Source organism: Capra hircus, chromosome 6 (assembly GCF_001704415.2).
Source record: "Capra hircus breed San Clemente chromosome 6, ASM170441v1, whole genome shotgun sequence".
In the NCBI taxonomy this organism is placed as follows: Eukaryota; Metazoa; Chordata; class Mammalia; order Artiodactyla; family Bovidae; genus Capra; species Capra hircus.
The window spans coordinates 13,868,660-13,895,315 of record NC_030813.1 but is presented as its reverse complement, the minus strand read 5'-3'; positions in this window follow the sequence as shown (position 1 = coordinate 13,895,315).

Below are 26,656 nucleotides of genomic sequence, written 5' to 3'. Positions count from 1 at the left end.
TCAGACATCCTAAAGTCCCTGATCTCATGTGTATAATTTCCTTGACCTGGAGGACAGTCCTTGCCTCTTCCCTACCTCAGTACCTGGCTAACTCTCACTCCTTCCCACTGTCGGCTAAAACATGTCTTCCTTCTAGAAGTTGGCCTTCTCTGACGCTGGAGGATGGAGTTGGCACCTAGCAACCTGCTCTCCCCCTATGCTCTTGTCATCACATTACATTGCAATTCCATGTGTATTTTACTGACTTACAGTCCCCCTCATATTACGTACACACACACACAATTTTAAGCTTCGTGAGAACATAAATTTATCTTCCGAGCCTTCATTTCTAACCCAAACATGTAGTCGAAGTGTTCATGGCACATACTGAGTTACTAATAAATGTACATTTTGAATAAATAAAAGACACTCAGCAAATAAATGTGAAGAAGTTTTACAAACCATCTATGCTAGGCTGAATCATAAAATATCCACTAATCCAGAAGCATCCCATAACTACTGAGCTATTAAATTCACTGACTACTTGCCAAGAGTCCCCTAAATCAGGTAATTTGACAATAAGTAAAATACCTTGACATATTTATGCAGATCTTTGAAGCAGTAAGTCAGAAAAAACAATTTAAATAATATGCCCTCAAGAAAATTTTTACAAATTTAGTGCTTTCCTGAGTCCAGTCATCTTAGAGCTCCTTAAATAGAAATTACCTTAATGAGAAGAATGATGGAAAATAATCATCAGAACTGCATAAAAATTCAACTAATAAGTATTTGTGAATAGTTCTGTGTTAGGCCTACAGGCAGATCAAAGAAAGACGAAACACAGACTTTCCTCTCAACAGTTTGATAATCTAAATGACATATAAATAATATGTCACCTCCCCCTACCAAATTCAGGCTTCTCTTGTGGCTCAGCCCATAAAGAATCTGCCTGCAATGCTGGAGACCTGGGTTCGATCCCTGGGTTGGGAAGATCCCCTGGAGAAGGCAAAGGCTACCCACTCCAGTATTCTAGCCTGGAGAATTCCATGGACTGCTTAGTCTATGGGGTTGAAAAGAGTTGGACACAACTGAGCGACTTTCACTTTCAAAGTCCTACCAAATTTCCTACCAAATTCATTAATGAATGCCATTTATTTGCAGTAATATACATGTGCTTAATTTTGAATTTAAGAGAGGTCATGATTGAATGTTAATATGAACATTAAGGCTTTTTGCAACTGACATGAACCTGTGTATCTGAGATAAATTAACCATGCCGTAAAATTGTATAACAATTTTATGATTAATTCAGTCTTTTGAAAATAAACCAGTTTCTCCAAGAGCACATGCTCATAACATACATCAAATAGACAAGATGATTTGTATATAGCTTCTAAAAATTTACCCTGAAACATCTAATTATTTTTCCTTTTGGAAAAAGCATCTGAACACCTGTTGAAGCCATTACTGTTCTGTCCTTTGGGGGCAATAGGCGAGATCAAGCTCCCTCACATGCTGCATTTTTCTCCAGATTCACCAGGAACCTCATAGACTTGCTGCCGCATGACCTGAGCCCTTTAACAGGTGGCCAGTCTTATTTCTCCTCCCTACCATCCCCTCATCAAGAACGAAATACTGGATTTTTCTTTTGTTTTCTTTTCCCTCATGCAAATATCCAAAGTAGTGGGGAGATTCTCAGGAGCAAAGTTTAACCCAGCAGAAACTTCGTGAACCTGCATGGAACAAGAGTTTTGCTGGTGATATAGGCGATTAATGGGTCTTTCCCTGTTCCGCAAAGCTGAGTAAAATTAGTGAGAACAATGACGATACTAGTCCTTCCATAATATCAAAGGTCAACAGAATCTCAACAAAATGATGGCTGCTCAGCGGTTTACTGGACACTGCAACCATTTCCCTCTGAAAGTCAAGAAAGTCTTAATTTATAATTACACATTTTGCTTTGGCCTCACCAAGGCAATCCTTGGAGCAGCACTTAGGCTGCATAAATGTAAAAAGAAAGCTTTTGTTCTGATGTGTTAAGAGACTAGGGCGTGTTGGTTCTCAGCCACCACACCCTCATCTGTGGTTGAGTATTCCCATCCTTCCTTTCTGCAATACAGTTCATTCTCAATTACTGACAAAGTCTTATTTTGAATTCTGAGACTGTGGTTCTATTTTCCATAATACAAAGATCTCCTGTTGTTTCCTTCAGCAACCTGGTGGGAAACAGATTCACTTCAAATCATTCAAACGAAGAAACTCCAAGGAAGCAAGAATTTACACAAGTTTGGAGCAGGGTTAAGGGAGTAGTGACATGTGCAACAAAGAATGCTGAGGCCCCAAAGGCTTCAATAGTGGGAGGAAACGGTGTTCCAGGAGCCCAAGGCCCCAAAGGCTTCAATAGTGGGAGGAAACGGTGTTCCAGGAGCCCAAGGCCCCAAAGGCTTCAATAGTGGGAGGAAACGGTGTTCCAGGAGCCCAAGGCCCCAAAGACTTCAATAGTGGGAGGAAACGGTGTTCCAGGAGCCCAAGGCCCCAAAGGCTTCAATAGTGGGAGGAAACGGTGTTCCAGGAGCCCAAGGCCCCAAAGACTTCAATAGTGGGAGGAAACGGTGTTCCAGGAGCCCAAGGCCCCAAAGGCTTCAATAGTGGGAGGAAACGGTGTTCCAGGAGCCCAAGGCCCCAAAGACTTCAATAGTGGGAGGAAACGGTGTTCCAGGAGCCCAAGGCCCCAAAGGCTTCAATAGTGGGAGGAAACGGTGTTCCAGGAGCCCAAGGCCCCAAAGACTTCAATAGTGGGAGGAAACGGTGTTCCAGGAGCCCAAGGCCCCAAAGACTTCAATAGTGGGAGGAAACGGTGTTCCAGGAGCCCAAGGCCCCAAAGGCTTCAATAGTGGGAGGAAACGGTGTTCCAGGAGCCCAAGGCCCCAAAGACTTCAATAGTGGGAGGAAACGGTGTTCCAGGAGCCCAAGGCCCCAAAGACTTCAATAGTGGGAGGAAACGGTGTTCCAGGAGCCCAAGGCCCCAAAGACTTCAATAGTGGGAGGAAACGGTGTTCCAGGAGCCCAAGGCCCCAAAGACTTCAATAGTGGGAGGAAACGGTGTTCCAGGAGCCCAAGGCCCCAAAGACTTCAATAGTGGGAGGAAACGGTGTTCCAGGAGCCCAAGGCCCCAAAGACTTCAATAGTGGGAGGAAACGGTGTTCCAGGAGCCCAAGGCCCCAAAGACTTCAATAGTGGGAGGAAACGGTGTTCCAGGAGCCCAAGGCCCCAAAGACTTCAATAGTGGGAGGAAACGGTGTTCCAGGAGCCCAAGGCCCCAAAGACTTCAATAGTGGGAGGAAACGGTGTTCCAGGAGCCCAAGGCCCCAAAGACTTCAATAGTGGGAGGAAATGGTGTTCCAGGAGCCCAAGGCCCCAAAGACTTCAATAGTGGGAGGAAATGGTGTTCCAGGAGCCCAAGGCCCCAAAGACTTCAATAGTGGGAGGAAATGGTGTTCCAGGAGCCCAAGGGGACCTCACACTGAGAAGGCAGGACAACGTGGTGGGAGCAACAGCCACAGGAGACGAAAGAAGGACGAGGAAACGATCTGACCTCTCTCTCCTTTTATCTTCCCGTTGATCTCCTATTGGCAAGAATCTAACTAAAGGTTAGAAACATCCAAGTGATAAAATCTGTAAGGAACAGCTTCCTGGGAGTACAATGCCAGACAGAGAAAGGCAAAGAATACAAAGTACAATATACAAATCACAATGCAAGATGGAGAAAGGCAAAAAATATAAAGAAAAAAATGCACAGACACATCCAAATATAACTTGTTAGCAAGTTATTAAAGTAGTCTAGCAATGTTTATCCCCAATGGTTTAAATAAGAGAACTATGGAGAGTTTTCCAAGTGAAGACTTTGTAAGACGTTTGTGTGTAAATAGCACTGGCTACTTTCTTGTCTCCTCCTCTCTTCTCAAGCAACATAACGACCCCCAAAAGAACTACACAGAAATACTGAAATAATATTCTCCAACAGGGCAGTCTCTCTGGCAATATTCTTGCGGAGGGACAGAAGCTCACAGCTGACCTTGTGCCATTACTGGTACCAAGCAAGAGCTTTTAATCCTCAGGAGTTTGTGTTATAAATACTGATATCTAACCTCATTTGGAGAGGTAAGGATGGATTGCTAGCCAGAAAACCCATGATAGCTGAGTGAAAAGAGAGTAAATCGGTGGAATCACGCAATTAATAATATGCAAAGTACCAAAACTAATTTAATTCCCATCACCTTTTCCAGAAAGTTACTAGAGGATGTGAGCCAACAAAATGAGAGTAAAAAGTCAAGAAAAAGAAATGAGATCCAGAAATCTAGAGACCTAACATGGAAGACAGATGAAAGTCACTCTAGAATGTTGATACAGGAAAGTTTGAGCCTAGAAAGACAGAAGACTCCATAAAAGATGTAGCCGAGAAGAAAAAAAGAACACAAACAGGAAGAAAGGAAGAAAAAGAAAAGAAGGGGAGAGGGAAGGGATGAAGTGGAAAGGAAAGATATATTTGACTAAACTGAAAGGACATTTATAACTCTCAGAAAGTTGGAGAATCATTAGCGAATCTCTAAAAATTATAAGGGAATGAGGCAATTACTAACTTTAAGAAATGATGTAATTAGAGTAAACAACTTGACTCAGTTATAAAAAGTACTTACTCAGTTGTAACACTGAATGTTGCTTTAACCAAAAAAGTGTGATGTAACCATGTTGGAAGATGAAGTGAAGGCAGGTGGCCAGGGAAGACGGGTATGTTGCAGGTTAAAAGAGTCAAATCCTCATCTTTCATAAAAGTTAACCCAAAACTGCTACACATGGAACATCTAAAGATGGTTGTTTCAAATTATAGAGATAAAAAGCAGACTATTAGCTAAAGGAGTTAGAAGTGGATGCCTTTGAAGAATGGGAATTGGAGAAGAGTAGGGTAGGGAATGGTCAGAATTTTTTGTTATAAGCTTACTAGTACTAGGTCAAATCTTAAAACTATATGTGTATATATAAAATGTTATATACTGTGTATATATGTGTGTGAACCTGTGAGATTAAAATTTAGGTTAAATATTCTAAATCAACCATAAAGTTCACAGTTATACTTTACAAGAATAAGGAGACCTGTTGAACAACGCAGAGTAATTAGAATTCCACATGTGGGTCCACTAGGAGACCACGTAACCCACAAAGAAGAGAAAAGTCCCGAAGGTCATCACAAACAAGCAATGTGAGGCCTTAAAATAATGTAACATCAAATGAGAGAGTTTCCGTCTCTGGCTGGAGTGCTTTAATTGTGTCTCAAATAAAATACACTCTGGGATATTTATAGATTTAACTAATCTCATTTTCATATAATATATGACAGACTTTGATTTATCGTTTGCCCAGCAAACTAAATGCTAAATCAATGAAGTCCCGCAGCTCCTTTGCAAAATATAACTCAAAAACCAACTAGGAAAGGCCAGAGTAGTCAAGGTAATCAGAAGCAGCAGAGCAGCTACCTACAAGCAAAGGGATGGGACACAGGTAACAAGTGTTCCCATTCTTTTGCTAATCAGAGATGCCCAAGAATGTGTTTTAAATTGTGCATGTTTCTTTCCTGGTTGCAAATAGGAAAACAAAAGTTAACAAAAGAGAGATTGTTCAGAAGTATTGAGTACAAGCAGATCTCTTACTTTTCTCTTTTTTTTTTTTTTTTTGGCTGAACTACATGGCTTGCAGAATCTTACTCCCAACCAGGGATCAAACCTGTGCCGCTTGCAGTAGAAGCAGGGAGTCTTAACCACTGAACCAGCAAGCAAGTGCCCAAAACAGATTTATCTTTACTTATGCTTCATGGAGCGTTGGAAATATCAGCAGATTTTTCTAGGATTTTTACAATCCCAACATTTGTTTGCATTATTTTCTGATAAACCTCTAAGGCAAAGAGATTTACAAAAAATAATGGGAGAAGTTTCAGTTGCAAGTTCAGAAGCATTTTACTTTCCAAATTATCTTTTATTGTCAATATGAGCAACACAAAGAACATGAGATGTAGAGTCAATATTACCAACCTTAATATTAGTCAATCTTTAACTAATATTACCAACATCAAAGGATTCTTATAACAATTAGAGACAATCTATGTGAGCAGTCTGGCACATAATAGATACATGCATGCATGCTAAGTCACTTCAGTCGTGTCTGACTCTGTGTGACCCCATAGACAGCAGCCCACCAGGGTCCTCCGTCCACAGGATTCTCCAGGCAAGAATACTGGAGTGGGTTGCCATTTCCTTCTCCAAATAGATATATAATTATCTTTATTATAATTATTCTCCAAATAGTTGAGATTTTAGTCAAGTATAACCTTGTATACACTGTTTGTATCAAGTTCAGTTTCACCAATAAGGAACACTGGTGGAAAAGAGAAAATGCAAAATACTTCTATGGCTACAGTAATGCCAAGAGGTAATTAGACAAGAATAAGACCGTTTGTCCTTGTGTGATAGCAGTTAGTACTATTCACCCAATATTCCCCACTTAGGCTCCTTCTAAGTACCTGGTTGGGGAGCAAGGACCTTATATTAGTTTTGGTCTATGTGTTGTGAGCAGGAAATCACAGGCATCATCTGGGCCAAGTATTTAACTGCAAAGCAAGACCATCCAAAGCTCTTTTTCATTGAGCATAGTGACAAGCAATGTTCAAAATGGCAGTCACTCTGTCAACCCAGTTCCTGAGTGATTATACACAGAGCCTTCCTGATGACCCACAATTGACATGCTGTGAGCAAGAAGCAAAACTCATTGTAGATTCCTAAATGTATTTGTTACTCTTTCTGGGTCTGTGCTCAGTCATGTCCAACTCCATGCAACCCCACGGACTGTAGCCCACCAGGCTCCTCTGTCCACGGGATTCTCCAGGCAAGAATCCTGGAGTGGGTTGCCATTTCCTCCTCCTGGGGATTTTTCTGGCCCAGGGATTGCATCTCCTGCTTTGGCAGGCAGATTCTTTACCACTGAGGCACCTGGAAAGCCCATATATTTGTTACTAGCTTAACTTAATAAATAAGGGAAGATGATTCAACATCCGGACAACAACCCATCAGTCTCTGTCTCCCTCTCTCTTTCTCTTTCACAATAACAATTGTTATTATTATCATTATTATATGGTACTAGGCACTCAACTGAAAAATAACATGGCATTGGGGACAGTCATGTGCAGCTTCCCCCAGTGATAAAGAATCTGCCTGCAGTGCAGGAGATGCTGGAAATGTAGGTTCAATTCCTGAGTCAGAAAGATCCCCTGGAGAAGGGAATGGCAACCCACTCCAGTATTCTTGCCTGGAGAATCCCATGGACAGAGGAGCCTGATGGGTTACAGTCCATGGGGTTGCAAAGAGTTGGACACAACTGAAGTGACTGAGCGTGCATGCATGTGCATGCTAAGTACACACAGAAAGAGCCTACAGGAAAAGCAGAACAGATTACACCTCCATTCACAAAGATATGACACCCTCACAGGGACAATAGGAGTAACTAAATGACAGTTTTCCGGTTCTTCCGAGATGATTCATACTTCCTATATTTTATGTCCAAGAGAAGTCATTATATTCTCTCATCAAGCCTTTTAGTACTTGAACTGGTTTGAATACATTTCTGGTCCTTTCAACAAAAAGAATGCTAACTCTAACTGACTCTTGGACCAGAGCAAGGCACACGGAGCCCAGTATCATTACAGGTAGCGTATTGCTAAGAAGAGCAACAGGGGAGAGATTAAAGGGATGACCCCTTGCTCCACAGCCTGACAGTTAAGCCAAACAGTGCAGTTAACCAATGGCAAACTCAGCAAGCCCCCAAATAAACCTTAATGAGCACAGCATATTATCAGGGGTGCTCAGTGCCTATTTCATGAAATAGGGAAAAAAACTACTCATCCTCTGAATTAAAGAGTTGCTTATATTCTATGCAGTAAATAACTACATAAAAATATGTCATTAATGAAAAATGTTTGCATGCAAAGATCTTACTCCAAGGAGACTGTGCGTTGGGCCCAAACATAGTTCATCTGGTATGTACAAGCGCTGCAGGGAAAACACGAGCACCTGCATGAACATCTGATTACTTAACCAGGCCTTTTGTCTATTCTGTCAGATCTCTCTGCTAGAAATCCCTTTTTCTGACACAATCAAAAGAAAACCAGTTTTTCAAATGAATGTTCGTTTACTCCAAAGAGCAAGCCAGGACTTATACTTGCCGTATGTGTCTCCATCTCCTTTCAGGAGATGGTTGGTAATTACTGCAGGGTTTCACTCCAGGGAGGGATTGTCCCTGCAACTTTCACTGATTTGTTTAACTAGCAATGAAATGCGATTTACATGCCTTTCTCCCAAGGTGGTCTTCTTGAAAAACCACAGCAAAATGATCATCTGCAAGCTGAGCTCATGGTAAATAAAACCAGGTCCTTTTCTTTTCTAAAGTGGAAGGTCTAATCCTGTAGTCTTGATTGCTTTCCTAATTACAGACTCCAATCACTGCCACAGTACCCAGTGGTAGCAAGAGCTCTGTAACCGGTTATATACCCCACCCTCGTCATGAACCTCCTCACTTAAACCTAATACAGAATCAACTCATATCTACATGTAGCAGGTACTGAAAACTTCAGTCAAGCCAGGGTTTCATTTCCCTTTTCATTTGTTCACTTTTCATTTGCTCTATCTTTCTCACCATTGTATCATGAGAAAAATGTGTTCTTTTCTTCCAATTAAAAAAGTAGTCAAAAAGCTTGGCATCATCTCCCATAAATAGAATACTGAGGAATAAGAAAGCAACCCAGATCCCAAAATCACAAGGGACTGTTTTTTCTCAGCTCATTTCTCAAACATAGGATGAGCGGAGACAAGGAAGGTATGTATTACAAGCAGATTTCCCCACTCCAAGAACATGAAAGCCTTATAATGAAATGAGAGGTGCAGGCAAATTCACAGAAAAACCTAAGTACATCCCAGAAGACCTCATCTTACAGCAACACTTGCCTCCATCTGCCCACACTCATCCACTTGACCATATGATAAAGGCAGATTCCCCTGAAGGTATGCCCTTGTCCAAGGAACTACACCAGCTCAAATCTGGGAGGAAGAACAGGGGAAAGTGTTTAACTGAAACCTAAATACAAAATGCAGTGCTTTGTAATCCAGTAGCACCTCCTACTCCGTATGTCTTAAGTGCTTTTCAAGCATGAGGTTTTTATTACACTCCTTTTCAGAAAGCAGGAAGCAAGCCGAGATTAAACAAAGGGCTTAAGCCTAAACTCAGTCAGCAAGGCAGGACAAATAGAGGGAGGTGCCCAGACCATTACTGTGAACTGGGCCTCTGATGTGTTTAAGGGGCTGCCAAGTCACCCAACTGCGAACACAACCTGACTTCAAGGAACAAGGTGATACGGCTACTCCTGAAGAGGATGAGAAAGTGACAAGAAGATTCTCATCAGTGAACAGATCACTCTGAGAACACTGTCCCCCACCCAACCTTGGAGATTAAGGAAGCAGGGAGGGAGAAACCACATGAGCTCTTCACCACCCAGCTGAAGGCCTACTGCTTCACAGAACATCAATATTATAACTCTCACTCGGCTGGTCTGGACAAAAAAAAGCATCACGTGGGACTGACTAGTGAGGCTGAACTTCTATAACAATTAACTGAGGCAAGAAACTATTCACCTACCCATTTTTTCCTAACAAAAAGTGAGTGTAAATACAATAAAGAGAGTCACATCTTAATTTTTTATTCTCTCCAACTACTTCTACAGTCAGTTTTATACATTCAAGGTGTTTTCTGACCATTAAAAAATATCATATGGACACACTGCTATATTTTAAGTTAAAAAAGAAAACAAGAAAAAAATAAAGTGATAATAATGAATTATAATTCATTGGACGAAAACAACAACAACAAAAGATATGAACTCTATGTGTTCTCCTAAAAACTTTAGTTTTGTGCCTCATACAGCCAGGTCCATAATCCACGAAGCACTGATATATGGAAGTGGGGGTGGGGTTGGAGGTGGGGGAGGGGTGGATTGGGAATTTGGGACTGGCAGATGCAAACTATTTCATGCAGAATGGAAACAAGCTACCTGTATAGCACAGAGAACTATATTCAATATCCTGAGATAAACCATAATGGAAGCAACTATTTTAAAAAGAATATGTGTGTGTGTGTGTGCAGCAGAAATTAACACAATATTGTAAATCAACTACACTCAATTAAAAAAAAAAGAACTGACTTGTGTGTATGATTTTAGATAAGGATTTGATCTTACTTTTTTCCATATGGATACTTCAATGATACAGCACTTTTTGTTGAAAAGGCCTTTTTCTCTTTATTACAAAGCTATTGTACATTTGTGATAAACCAAGTCTTCATATATCCAAAAAACAAAAAAAAAATACCACAAAGGACACTTCCTATTTTTTTTTTTACTGGATGAGAGATCTTTAAAATTCTGTAATGCTTTACAATTTTCAAAGGTTCACACACATAATTTCATACAATCCCATAATAGCCCTTTCCCTCCCTACTTCTATATTGCCCTTCTCCTCCTGCCTCTCCCCAGTGGTAACCACTAGTGTGTTCTCTGCATCTGTGAGTCTTCTTTTTTGTTATAGTCACTACACTGTATTTTTCGATTCCACATATAAGTGATATCATACAGTACCCGTCTTCCTCTATCTGACATGCAGTTAGCAGGATGCCCTCCAAGTCAATTTGCCTTGTGGCTGCAAAAGGAAAGCTTCCATTCTTTTTCACGGCTGAGTAATATTCCACTGAGTTAAATTCACCCATTCTAGTCCATTTTAGTTCACTGATTCCTAGAATGTCAACGTTCACTCTTGCCATCTCCTGTTTGACCACTTCCAGTTTGCCTTGATTCATGGACTTGACATTCCAGGTTCCTATGCAATATTGCTCTTTACAGCATTGGACCTTGCTTCTATCACCAGTCGCATCCACAGCTGGGTATTGTTTTTGCTTTGGCTCCATCCCTTCATTCTTTCTGGAGTTATTTCTCCACTGATCTCCAGTAGCATATTGGGCACCTACTGACCTGGGGAGTTCCTCTTTCAGTATCCTATCATTTTGCCTTTTCATACTGTTCATGCGGTTCTCAAGGCAAGAATGCTGAAGTGGTTTGCCATTCCCTTCTCCAGTGCACCACATTGTGTCAGACCTCTCCACCATGCCCACCCGTCTTGGGTGGCCACACCAAGGGTATGGCTTAGTTTCACTGAGTTAGACAAGGCCATGGTCCTAGTGTGATTAGATTGACTAGTTTTCTGTGGTTATGGTTTCAGTGTGTCTGCCCTCTGATGCCTTCTTGCAACACCTACTGTCTTACTTGGGTTTCTCTTACCTTGGGATGGGGTATCTTTTCACGGCTGTTCCAGCAAAGCACAGCCACTGCTCCTTACCTTGGACAAGGGGTATCTCCTCACTGCCGCCCCTCCTGACCTTGAATGTGGGGTAGCTCTTCTAGGCCCTCTTGCGCCCGTGCAGCTACTGCTCCTTGGATGTGGGGTTGCTCCTCTCGGCCGCTGCTCCTGACCTCAGGCATGGGGTAGCTCCTCCCAGCTGCCGCCCCTGGCCTCGGGTATGGAGTATCTCCTCCCAGCGACCGCCACAAAAGAGTCCGAAATGCAGTACTTGGATGCAATCTCAAAAATGACAGAATGACCTCTGTTCATTTCCAAGGCAAACCATTCAATATCACAGTAATCCAAGTCTATGCCCCAACCAGTAACGCTGAAGAAGCTGAAGTTGAACGGTTCCATGAAGACGTACAAGACCTTTTACAATTAACACCCAAAAAAGATGTCCTTTTCATTATAGGGGACTGGAATGCAAAAGTAGGAAGTCAAGAAACACCTGGAGTAACAGGCAAATTTGGCCTTGGAATACAGAATGAAGCAGGGCAAAGGCTAATAGAGTTTTGCCAAGAAAATGCACTGGTCATAGCAAACACCCTCTTCCATCAACACAAGAGAAGACTCTACACATGGACATCATCAGATGGTCAACACCGAAATCAGATTGATTATACTCTTTGCAGCCAAATATTGAGAAGCTCTGTAAAGTGAGCAAAAACAAGACCAGAGCTGACTGTGGCTCAGATCATGAACTCCTTTTTGCCAAATTCAGACTTAAATTGAAGAAAGTAGGGAAAACCACTAGACCATTCAGGTATGACCTAAATCAAATCCCTTATGATTATACAGTGGAAGTGAGAAATAGATTTAAGGGCCTAGATCTGATAGAGAGAGTGCCTGATGAACTATGGAATGAGGTTTGTGACATTGTACAGGAGACAGGGATCAAGACCATCCCCATGGAAAAGAAATGCAAAAAAGCAAAATGACTGTCTGGGGAGGCCTTACAAATAGCTGTGAAAAGAAGAGAAGTGAAAGCAAAGGAGAAAAGGAAAGATATAAGCATCTGAATGTAGAGTTCCAAAGAATAGCAAGAAGAGATAAGAAAGCCTTCTTCAGTGATCAATGCAAAGAAATAGAGGAAAACAACAGAATGGGAAAGACTAGAGATCTCTTCAAGAAAACTAGAGATACCAAGGAAACATTTCATGCAAAGATGGGCTCGATAAAGGACAGAAATGGTCTGGACCTAACAGAAGCAGAAGATATTAAGAAGAGGTGGCAAGAATACACAGAAGAACTGTACAAAAAGGAACCTCACAACCAAGATAATCACGATGGTGTGATCACTCACCTGGAGCCAGAAATCTGGGAAAGTAAAGTCAAGTGGGCCTTAGAAAGCATCACTACTAACAAAGCTAGTGGAGGTGATGGAATTTCAGTTGAGCTATTTCAAATCCTGAAAGATGATGCTGTGAAAGTGCTGCACTCAATATGCCAACAAATTTGGAAAACTCAGCAGTGGCCACAGGACTGGAAAAGGTCAGGTTTCATTCCAATCCCAAAGAAAGGAAATGCCAAAGAATGCTCAGACTACTGCACAATTGCACTCATCTCACATGCTAGTAAAGTAATACTCAAAATTCTGCAAGCCAGGCTTCAGTATTACATGAACTATGAACTTCCCGATGTTCAAGCTGGTTTTAGAAAAGGCAGAGGAACCAGAGATCAAATTGCCAACATTCGCTGGATCATGGAAAAAGCAAGAGAGTTCTAGAAAAACATCTATTTCTGCTTTATTGACTATGCCAAAGCCTTTCACTGTGTGGATTACAATAAACTGTGGAAAATTCTGAAAGAGATGGGAATACCAGACCACCTGACCTGCCTCTTGAGAAACCTGTATGCAGGTCAGGAGCAACAGTTAGAAGTGGACATGGAACAACAGACTGGTTCCAAATAGGAAAAGGAGTCTGTCAAGGCTGTATATTGTCACCCTGCTTATTTAACTTATATGCAGAGTACATCATGAGAAATGCTGGGCTGGAAGAAGCACAAGCTGGAATCAAGATTGCTGGGACAAATATCAATAACCTCAGATATGCAGATGACACCATCCTTATGGCAGAAAGCAAAGAGGAACTAAAAAGCCTCTTGATGAAAGTGAAAGGGGAGACTGAAAAAGTTGGCTTAAAGCTCAACATTCAGGAAACGAAGATCATAGCATCTGGTCCCATCACTTCGTGGCAAATAGATGGGGAAACAGTGGAAATGGTGTCAGACTTTATTTTTTGGGGCTCCAAAATCACTGCAGATGGTGATTGCAGCCATGCAATTAAAAGATGCTTACTCCTTGAAAGAAAAGTTATACAAACCTAGATAGCATATTCAAAAGCAGAGACATTACTTTGCCAACAAAGGTCCATCTCGTCAAGGCTATGGTTTTTCCAGTGGTCATGTATGGATGTGAGAGTTGGACTGTGAAGAAAGCTGAGTGCCGAAGAATTGATGCTTTTGAACTGTGGTGTTGGAGAAGACTCTTGAGAGTCCTCTCGACTGCAAGGCGATCCAACCAGTCCATTCTAAAGGAGATCAGCCCTGGGTGTTCTTTGGAAGGAATGATGCTAAAGCTGAAACTCCAGTACTTTGGCCACCTCATGCGAAGAGTTGACTCATTGGAAAAGACTGTGATGCTGGGAGGGATTGGGGCAGGAGGAGAAGGGGACGACAGAGGATGAGATGGCTGGATGGCATCACTGACTCAATGGATGTGAGTCTGAGTGAACTCTGGGAGTTGGTGATGGACAGGGAGGCCTGGCGTGCTGCGATTCATGGGGTCGCAAAGAGTCGGACACGACTGAGCAACTGAACTGGACTAAACTGAGTCTTCCACTGTGTATATGTACCACATCTTTACCCATTCATCTGTAGATGGACATTTAGGTTGCTTCCATACTTAATGATGCTGCTATGAACAAGGAGTGCATGTAACTTTTCAAATTAGCATTACTGTTTTTTTCAGACATATTTCCAGGAATGAAATTGGTAGGTCATATGGGTAGTTCTCTGTTTAGTTTTTTGAGGAATTTCCATACTGTTCTCCACAGTGGCTATACCAATTTACATTCCCACCAACAGTGTACAAGGGTTCCCGTTTTCTGCACATCCTCATCATTCTTTGTTATTTGTGTTTTTTGATGACAGCCATTCTGACAGGTGTGAAGTGATATCTCTCACTTTGGTTTTGGTTTGCATTCCCCTGATGATTCATGATGCTGAGCCTTTATTCCTGTGCCTATTGGCCATTTGTGTTTCCTCTTGGGAAAAATGTCTATTCAGTTCTTCTGTCCATTTTTCACTTGGGTTGTTTGCTTTTTTGGATGCCAAGGTATATGAGCTATTTATATATGTTAGATATTAACTCCTTATCCGTCATATCATTTGCAAATATCTCCTCCCACTTCCGTAGGTTGTCTTTTCATTTGTCTATGGTTTTCTTTGCTGTGCAAAAGCTTTCATATTTAATTAGGTCTTGTTTGTTTTGGGGGTTTTTTTTGCTTTTTTTTCCTTTACATTAGGAGATGGATCCAAAAAACTACTGCTCCAATTTATGTCAAAGAGTGTTCTGCCTACATGGTCCTCTAGGAGTTTTATAGTATCCTGCCTTACATTTCAATCTTTAATCCATTTTGAGTTTATTTTTTATGTGGTGTTAGAGAATGTTCTAATTTGATTCTTTTACATGTATCTAGGACACCTTGTATTTTTAAGATTAGAAAAATGATTAAATTGCTAACATTAATAAACAAAGTGTTTCTCTCTTCATTCAAGCAGACTTCTCACTCCCCTCCTTGACAAAGTGCACTGAATAGTACAGAGCATGATGCCCTAATAAAGGCCCCACAGAAACATGAGCTCAGTCAGTAGAACCCACTTCCAGAGAATATATTTACTTATATTCTTGTCTCACAGGCGGCAATTCCCTTTTTGACCAATTTTCTAGAAAAAAAACTTTTCTTTTTGCAAACCACTAATTAGCTAACAAGAAGATTCTCATCAGTTGAGATCAATATCAATCAACATCAAATACTTGATGAGACACATGGGAAAGATCAGGTCTATTTGGTTTATTTTCAAAGGCTTTATCATCTACATCACTGCCCACTTTCTTATATAAATATATACAGCTTGAATAAGAGGCTGTGCAGAAGTATATAAGTTAACTTTTGTATATCTAGAGATTCTAGGACATTTACCATTACCATTTTTTATTCTAAATACTTTGTATTTCTGAGCATGACACACATTCTTTCAAGTTGAGCTCATAATATGATTTCCACTGTACAGATAAGGAAACTGAGGCATCAAAACAGTGGTTAGAGAGCTAATTGTCCTTCACAGTTAGGAGACTGCTGTTGACAGTATTAAGAGAGACAACAAGGCAAGTCAGTTACTGAGCTGGATTAAACCTTCAACTTCTCCTAGGTTTATGCTTGATCAGGGAATCACCTTGTCACTCCCACAAGGTCATGGAGGTGGGTAAACTTTTTATAATGTTACTGACTTTAAAGGAGTCCTATCTTTATTTACTTAACCCTTTATCTTGGCCCTTCCTATTTGAGATCAGCTGTCTACATATTTCCATGTTTCGAGTATACTCAAGAGCAAGACTGTAAAGAATACAAAAATAAATCAGGACATAAAGATTATCAGCCTGAAAGCCACTGGGAGACAAAAGAAACTGCCCCAAGGAACAAGGGAAATTAACATTCTTTCCTATCCACCGGGCAAAAACTAAGATCAAAATGAACTGTTGGCAAGCTCTGTTAACATGGAAGCATTAGGACTGTAGGGATCCTATAAAATATTCTAGCACTATTAATATTAAGGTTTCTAAGGACCCTTTTATCAATGATCATTCTTTCCCATTAACACAGTGTTTTGTAAGAGTCTCCTTATCAAACTGCCTTGAATTCTTTCTGGAAAAAAAATATGGAATGAATGAATGGTTGGATAAAGAATAGACTGTGTGCAAGCTTTCTACTTAGACAGACCATGGCATTGAACACCACCTTTGACATTTGTTGCTGCTGCTGCTGCTACTGAGTCACTTAAGTCGTGTCCGACCCTGTGCGACGCCATAGACGGCAGCCCACCAGGCTCCCCCATCCCTGGGATTCTCCAGGCAAGAACACTGGAGTGGGTTGCCATTTCCTTCTCCAGCGCATGAAAGTGAAAAGTGAAAGTGAAGTCGCTCAGTCATGTCCGACCCTTAGCGACCCCATGGACTGCAGCCCACCAGGCTCCTCCGTCCATGGGATTTTCCAGGCAAGAGTACTGGAGTGGGGTGCCATTGCCTTCTCCATGACATTTGTTAGGTCATGTTTATTTGACATTGAGAAGTTACTTAGCCTCTCTGAGTCACTTAACTTCTATGAGCCAAAAGTTCTCATATGTTTAAAAAATAAATAATAATATCTCCTCTTATTGTGATTAAATGAGACTACATAAAAAGCGCTTGATACATTGTAGACATTCAATAATCAACAGCTATTAATTAAAGCTTTTCATCAACCTAGATTACCAATAAAACCATTCAGTATCAATGGGAGGTGGGGGAAAATAAAGCCTGACTATCATGTATAAATAAAGCATTCTATTAAAGCATTTTGAAAATAGTTTGCATTTATTACTTCTATGATTTAGTGGGCCACCAATAGATTAAATACATGTTCATATTCCTTACCTCTTTGTGAAAAGAACAATTCATTTTATGAATGTCTTTGGAAAGAAATAATAAAGTTTAAAATTTCTTAATCTAATTCTCAGACCCTGCTAAGTGATTTAATGCAATATCAATCTTAAATTTTAGTCAGTATACAATTTTTTAAGAAGTTAAAAATTCTTCTATTAAAACACGAATTCAAATCTAATTGAACCAGAAGTCGTGTGACATTAGTATGCCACATAAAACCTTTGAGCTATGACTTCTCACATATCTAACAGAAGGCTAAAGTAGGTTTCTAGTTGCAACTGTTTTCTTTTACCACACTGTACATTTTGTGCATTAAATATGGGTAGTGGTGGGTAGTAAAAGTTGCTGAAGGAGAAGAGGGAAACAAACAAAGAAACAAAAAAATGTCACTGTTCTTCAGAACTGAAATATGTTATCCAGGTCATGCATTCAAGATCTAAAATTCTCTGGTACTCAGAGGACAAGGGTAATATCATATACATCTTTTTATCTCTTCTTCATCCCCATCTCAGCATGAGTCTTTCTTTAGAGTAAATATTTAATAATATTTGTCATTGAAGAAACAAACCAATGAACACATAAACTTCATTTTACACAGTCTAACAGCCAAAGAATTGTCTAGGATTATTCTTTTTTTGAGTACTTTGACTCCAGTGCATGAATTATACAACTATGATTTGCTCCTGGAGGCATCTCCAAGGTAATCGCATGAGAATAAAGCATTCTATGGAATATAGCAGTGATGCTGACTGATCACAAAATGGAAGAAACTTTAAAATTTATTCTAAAAGCAGTAAGTAAATGACATTGTCTGAGTTTTTATTTCAGATGAAAAGGCCCTGGAACAATCAGCAAAATGCCAAGAAAATTAATTCAATATATATGGAAGATAGACCAGAAAACAACCAACTTCAGAAATCTGTACAAGTCATGCGGTAGGGACTCAATAGTAAAAGACCAAGAACTTCTGTTTTAGTTTTACACTTGCTTCATAAAAAAGCCACAAACTTTGCAAAATATGTGATGGATACTTTCTGTTGGATATTTTCAATTTGATCTAATTGTTCTTGACAGTTTCCTTTACCACATTATGCATTATGCACATTAAACATGGGCAGTGCGAAGGGAAAACTATTCAAGTAGAAAAGGGGAAAAGAAAAAAAAAATATTTTCTTTCAAAATTGAAATAAGCTATCCAGACAAACTAAGCTGTATAATTTTACATATGAAAAAGGAAATGAAGATGGCAAAAATCGTATTATATTTAATGTTGAGAGTATTAATTATCTTTTGAATAATTCAATGGATTATCATACTGATAGTGTATTTTATCTTTTTTAAATTATGGTAAATCAGTAGTCAAATTTTACTTAGGAATTAAGAGAGTGCTTTCTTGAAGACTTCATTTAAGTGATCTGCATTTAACTGTGGGATTGTAATGAAATTTATTAAAAAGTTTATACTCACAGACCTTGTTACCTTTCCCCACATCCTCACTCTCTACCTCTAAAGAGAGCTTTGCTTGACCTACTCATGTTTTATCTTCTTTCCCACCCTCTAAAGAGAGTTCCACCTTACCAGTCCAATGCCCCTGCTCATATTTTCTGGAAATCAGAGATTTTCTCAGAGTAATCTAACTTTGCCTCAGCTACGTCAGTTATGAGTCCCAGATAATATCAATTCCTTCTTGGTTGACACTAGGAGGATACAGACCAGTAACTCACATGATAATCAAACTAGCTGCTTGTAGTTCTGAATATATCTATTAATTTATCTTTCAGATATCTTTCTAATACTATCTTTCAGAAAGGACAGCATGTGCTGTCAAGTGGCCCATCCAAGTCTTGACTCAGAGCCTAATCTAGCGAAGATATCAAGGCAAGCTAGGATTCCAAATGCAAGAGATCTGACCAGTAAATGATAAGAAAGAATTAATGATATAAAGAAGAGTTTCCATGAGGAGAGATTAGGAATCAAAAATTTAAGCATAGATAAGAAAACAGATAGTGAATACCTAGAGGCTGTGGGTATATCATTCAAAAGGATTTGCAAAAAAAAACCATGAGATTGAGCTGGTGATGCTAGAATGTAAAGCATGAGTTTTAGGGCAAGGGTCAGCAAAATAAAGCCTGCTGCCTCCTTTTGTAAATAAAATTTTATTAAAACTCACACCCATTTATTTGCATACTACCTATGGCTGTTTTCCTACTACAAGAGCACAGCTGAGTAGATGCAATAGAAACCATACAGCTTACAAAACCTAAAATGTTTATTATCTGGCCCTTTACAGAAAAAATATTTGGTGACCTCCAATTTGACTTTAGGAAACCGATGATTACATGATGAGAAAAAAGTCTGATTTCATATCTCATGTTCACACCTCAAATTATCTCACACTTTAGGTTTTATTTGAAGTAATCTGAATTTCACTATTTTGTTGAAGTAATAAATTTGGAGAGGTCTGCTTTTTTCTACAGATTGCTATATAATTTTTCATATATAAACCTCATTAGATAAAGTATATCCTTGTCTATTCTTCTGAAATATTAAGGAGAAAATTCCTTTACACATTTGAATTGTAACATTTTTGAACAAACTGAAATACTGTAAAAGAATTTGAGGAGCATGAAGAAAAGGAAAAAGCTTTTAGTGATGTGTTGATGATGAGAGAACCATTCTGAAGCCAACCAAAGAATGAGTAGGTATTCTCAAAGTTTACTGTACTCAAAACCTTCTGGTAAGCATCTAGTTATCATTTAATTATGGCCACCAAGATTAAGTGGTGCAACTGAACCCTGTGACCCTCACTGAACAGGAAGCTCTTTCAATGGTGGCCTCTCCCATCTCCAGTTCTAACCTAGTGAAAACCACTTTTATAGAATGCTAGTATGTCAGGCCCCTTAACCTCATGACCTTTGCCATGGGCGGGACTCCTCGTGCCGGGGTCCAGCCCCGGTGGATCCAGGGACTAGTATGCCCTTCCAGAGAAGGCAATGACACCCCACTCCAGTACTCTTGCCTGGAAAATCCCATGGAGAGAGGAGCCTGGAAGGCTGCAGTCCATGGGATCGATGAGGATAGGACACAACTGAGCGACTTCACTTTCACTTTTCACTTTCATGCATTGGAGAAGGAAATGGCAACCCACTCCAGTGTTCTTGCCTGGAGAATCCCAGGGACGGGGGAGCCTGGTGGGCTGCCGTCTATGGGGTCGCACAGAGTTGGACACGACTGAAGTGACTTGCAGCAGCAGCAGCAGTATGCCCTTCAACAGTACATTTCTCAATTTTTTGTTGAAAGGAGTAATTTCTAAACCTTCTTGGATTCTTGGGACTAAAATTTAAGATGAGCAACCCAATAACATCTGTAGAATTTAAAAAAAAAAAAATCTCTAAACCTTACAAGAAGAATTGACTTTCATGTCCACACTGGAAAGTCTTGGCTTCTCACCCAATATCTCTAGTTCAGTTTCCAAAACCAAGGCCTCTCAAATAAAAGAGATGTTTATGATAGGCAGAAGAAAGAAGATGCCTACAGCATCACCACTTAGTAATGTAAATCTCCTCTCTACCATCTCCAAAAGGGAACTGGGGCCATTTACATACCCTTACTCATCCCAGAGTTTGTTTATTGGCTTCGTACTAGAAGAGCTTATTGAAGACTCAGTTGCAGGCTTTGTTGTGAGAAAATGCCTCCCAAGGTATGAGATGCTCTAGCATGTGGTGTGTATTCTGAATTCATCACCCACATATGATACTATTTTTCACATAGAAATGATACCTGGGTTCAAGGACCAAAGGATAAAAAAGGAAGTGGCAGTCTTCACTGTAAACGCCCCATGATTCATAATCGAAATTGTTTCTCAAAACTAGAGGTCCCTGAGACACTACCAGGGAACATATGAGGCCAGACTAGTTTCATAATTATACTAAGATGTTATTTGACTTTTTCACGGTGTTGACTAGAAGAGGAAATGGTAACCTACTCCAGCATTCTTGCCTGGAGAATCCCATGGACAGAGGAGCCTGGCGGGCTACAGTTCACGGGGTCACAAAGAGTCGAAAATGACTGAGTGACTTAGCACACACACATGCACAGTGTTGACACTGGAAGCAATGGTAGATAAAACTTCTTGTGCCTTAGCATGAACCAGAGCAGTGGCTCCAAACTAAATCAGGAGCCATTGTGTTCTTCACCTCCTGGCACTGGCAATAAGAAATAACAAAACCAGAAAGTGTCAATTCCACTTTAGAATGTTCTTGATGAAGCCATAAAAAATATGAATTATATTAACACTTAACTTGTGAATACGTGCCTTTTTAACATTCTGTGTGATGAAATGGAAAGATACATAGAGCATTTTGGTAACACACTATACTTGATGAGTTGAGGAAAAGCACTTGTATGATTATTTGAATTAGGAGCTGAGCTAACTTTCTTTACTGTGGAACACTATATTTTACTTTTTAAAAAAAAATGACTTACAGACAATCTATGGCTATTCAGATTGAGATTTGGGAAATATTTTCTTGAACAAAGTGAGTTTGTCACTTCAAGAAAAACAATGGAATAGTAGTTGTGGCCAATGATAAGATTTCAGCTTTCAGAAGAAATTAAAATTTTTTTTAAACTTATATCCACCACCATAAGTTTGACAGTTTTCTAAAACTTAAAGATCTTCTGATGAGACCAGTGGTAGTGTTTAGAAACATGAATTTTTGACATCCTATGATAAAATAGTTCAGCCTTCAGAAGATCTGAATAACTCAGAGAAAGTGTTTTCCAAATAACCAATGTATAAAATTACAAAACCATGAAAGATCCATTAAAAACATGAGACAGACCAATGGATTTTAATATAAGAGAGTATTAAAAGTTTACTAGTGTGGTATCAGATTCCATATTGCAGATAACCTGCAAAAACCTACAATTAGTCAAGTTTTAGTGGGTATCAAAAAGGATATCCACAATTATATGAAAAGATTATTTTTAGAAACCTTGCTTTTCACCAACTACATATCTGTGTGAGGCTGGACTTTCTACATATACTTCACCTCAAACAACACATTGCAATACCGAATAGACATCCAGGTGTCTTCTAGAAGTCTCTAGAAGTCTCTGTCTTCTATTAAACTAGACATTGAAAGAGATTTGCAAAAACGTAATACAATACTTTTCTCCTCTATAGTTATATTTACCTTAAAAAGTATGTTCTATATTTTAACATGTAATGAGCTTATCATTATTTTTAATGAATAAATAAATATATCAAAATTATCTTCAGTTTAATTTCTAATATGATAAATATCCATTACTATAAGCCATGCAAACAAGCACTCTTTGGGAACTTCAACAGTTTTTACAAGTATAAAGGGGCCTTGAGACCAAAAGTTTATGAACTGTTATTTTAGATATTCTTTTTTTTTCTCCAAACTGTAACTCGATGCTGTCTGATAATTCCTAACAGTTCCTAGCTGACAAGAATAAGGATTTATAAGATACTGTAAAATCTTATATATATATATTGAATGGTAACTTCAAGAAGCTTACAAAAAAAACAAGAAGCTTGCAATCTCAAATTCATTTTATAAAATCATTCTATAGTTACTACTTTGTGAAAAGTAATATTTTCATGGAAAAAATTATAAATTCCTTAGAATTTCCTTGAAAGCCATATTCTTATTACAGGCATTTTATACTAAATATGTCTCATCTTCATTTAGGGTTCGCAAATAAGCATAACTTGTTATCAGGGCCCACTTACTTTTCACTTAACTGAACACATTTAGTTGCCTTAATCTCTCCTCACAAATGGATCCTTCCATTCCCTCTACCCTTATTATTTCTCGTTTCTGGGTTTCCTCTAAAGATTTCTTTTCTGAGAGCTCACAAAACAGCAGATTGAATTCCAGGTATGATCTCTCTACCACCCAGTGATGAGAGTGATCTGTTCTCTGCTCTCCTAATAGAAAGCTGAAAATAATTCTAGACCATCACCCTTAGACTTATCTAACTTTTTTGTCCTCAATCACATTGAGATAGCTATAGTATTCACCAGCTTCCAGGTTGTTCTTTTCTACTGACTTCCAGAATTGCAGATCAGTTCTCCGCATTTCAAGTGAAGTAACTGTAAAGATGATCTTATTGACACCCTCAGTTCTATGAGATTATAAGGGGGGCTGTGTTGGAAAGAAATTTCAGCAAGAATAACAATAGCACTCAGCCATAACAATTGTATGTATGTCTGCACACATGTTTAAAAGTTGGGAAAGTAATTATTTTAGTCACATAAATTTAGCCATCAAAAAAAACATGTAATTTGGTTCAAATACCTGATCTTTATCTTCAATGTACACCAGTCTTTCAGCATTCCAGTATTTTCCTTTAAATTTATGACTAGTATGTCTTTTTTAGCAAAGGGGGAAATATTTTAGAAATTATTCTCGTAAAGGAAAAAAATCATATTTTATGTGGATTTTTTTTCACATAGTAGGGCCCTTATGGCAGAAAGTGAAGAGGAACTAAAGAGCTTCTTGATGAAAATGAAAGAGGAGAGTGAAAAAGCTGACTTAAAACTCAGTATTCAAAAAACTAAGATCATGGCATCTAGTCCCATCACTCCATGGCAAATAGATGGAGAAACAATGGAAACAGTGACAGACTTTATTTTCTTGGGCTGCAAAATCACTGCAGATGGTGACTGCAGCCATGAAAATTAAAAGACACTTGCTCCTTGGAAGAAAAGTTATGACCAACCTAGACAGTATATTAAAAAGCAGAGATATGACTTTGTCAACAAAGGTCCATCTAGTCAAAGCTATGGTTTTTCCAGTAGTCAGGTATGATGTGAGAGTTGGGCTATAAAGAAAGCTGAATGCCGAAGAATTGATGCTTTTGAACTGTGGTGTTGGAGAAGACTCTTGAGAGTCCCTTGGACTGCAAGGAGATCAAACCAGTCGATCCTAAAGGAAATCAGTCCTGAATATTCACTGGAAGGACTAATGAAGCTGAAACTCCAATACTTTGGCCACCTGACATGAAGAGCTGACTGAATGGAAATAAACCCTGATGCTGGGAAACATTGAAACCAGGAGGAGAAGGGGACAACAGAGGATGAGATGGTTGAATGGCATCACCGACTCGATGGATATGAGCTTGAGCAAGCTCCAGGGAAGTCTGGCGTCCATGGGGTCGCAAAGAGTCAGACATGACTGAGCAACTGAACTGAACTGAAGGGCTCAGAATGTGTCTTTGTAGATTTAACACTTTTCCATTTATTAGTCAACGGGATTTTAAAATTCTCAGCCTCTTGGAGAAAGAATCACTATTAAGCAGAAAGAATCCAGGGATCACTCGAATTCAAAAACTACTGCATAATTAATTGGGAAAGGCTATACACTTACAGACATTTTCTGAAGACATTGTAAAAAAAAAAATACAGAAGAAAATTTAGTGTAAATGTAAACAATATTCCTCTGATGATTTTTGAGGTGGGATTTTATAAAATGTTTGTTTCAGAGGAAATAAATTAAAATTTGGGATGGCGAGATTAAAATGGAGCCTTGTATTTGATGTACCCCTCAATAAAGAGAAATTATTCCAACCATAATTGACGTCTATTTCTGTTTTCTAACACCAGTCAGTCAAATGAATTGAGCTCTCATTGTGTCTGTGCACTATTCCTACTTCCATGAAAAACAAGTTACTTTCAGGAAATTGATGTTTACCCATTTGCTTTGTGAAGTTAACATTGTTATTAATTAGAAACTAAAGAAAATTTTAAAAATATATAATTCCTATGAATTCTCAATTCCCTTGGAAAGAACTAGGATACCTGAGTAAAGAGATTCTGGTTTTAAATATTCATTATGCATATAGAAAATTCCCAGAAAAATGTTTTTATTTTTAAGAGACTACCTTTGAAAACTTGTAAACCTCCATTCCCTTTTTAAAAAATAAAAAAATGATGGCTATCATTTAGTAAAGTTTATTGAACCTGCAAATTTTCTGTTTCTAGAAAAAAGTAAATCTTGTAAACCTTGGCTTTGAGCCAGTTCTCAAAGAATGTGGGTAAATTCCTCAAATACATATAACTTAGTTTCCCTTAACTTTCAAAATAATAATTCATCTTATAGAACTTTTCAGATTTTACTTAAACAAATCAAAGAGTTTACAGTTTATTGCAAAAAATTGTTTAGAAAATTCATATACCAAAATAATGTATTCCATTAGAAGATTTGAGACTATAATATCAAGTTTCTAATCACATTTTCATCATAATGATCAGAAACTTTTCCTACCTTTACAAAATATCTCCATCTGGCTCCCCCACACTCACTTTTTTTTAATGTGGTTAACACACAAATTTTTCTTTAGCAAATTTTTGTTTCATCTGGATCTAAATCCTATTGTTAAGTCCCCACAATTCAGCATATATTTATTGAGAGTCTCAAGTGTGCAAAGCTATGAATTAAGTACTATTAAATCCCTGAATCCTACTGTAAAATCCTATTTTGCCTACATCAATGAATCCATTTCAGAGGGTAAAAAACTACAATAGCCTTCCAACTGGTCTCCATAACTTTAATTTATTCCCCCCTTTAATCCTACCTGAAAACTACAGCCAGATGAATTGTAAAATAAAAATCTGATAGCAACTGTTGAAAAATAACACAAAAGCCTCCAGTTTTCTAAAGTATAACAAATTCACATATTGTTTTTACCTATGGAAACTTTCACTTAAATGAAACATTTTTTAAAACAGATGAAGGGAGAGATACTTGGATTAAGGTAGGGAAAGGGGAGCAAAGACCATGGGTTCAAAGGAACACGTTTAGACTTCTGCCTTGCATTGAAGGTATTCTACAAAATAACCTCTGTGTTCCTTAACCATTGTCTTCCTCATACTGTCTCGATTCCTGAAACTTTGGGACCATCCAGATATTCTGATCATTTTCTCTCAAATACATTCTGAGCAATACTATCTCAGTCACTTTTCCTTATGCTATTTATCTTACCTCAGATGCAACTTCTTTCGTATTGCTTTGACCAATTAATCAATTTCTTACCATTATTTGAGGCCTAGTAAAATTCTGTGTGCTTTTGTATATTTCTTAGAACATGAAAAAGTAGTAAAATTCTCTCCTATGCTAATCATGTGAACTGCCATTTGGCATTGTTAGTAACTGTATCAAGACAAGTTGTTATAGAGCTTAAGATAGCTTTTCCAAAATCTCCTCATTGGTTTAGAAATATCTCCTCAGTTACATAACTTCCAGTCCATTAATCCTTCAATCTTAATTTCCTTAATTGTTTGAAAGATCCATCAAACCATTGCCAGTCTCAATGTTTTAGTCTCTGTCTTAATTATCTATTGCTAGGTAACAGTTTACCATAAGCTTTGTGGTCGTAAACACCACACATTTATTATTTCACAAATTCTGTGGGCCAGCTTAGCTGAGTTCTCTGCTTAGGGTCTCAGAGGCTG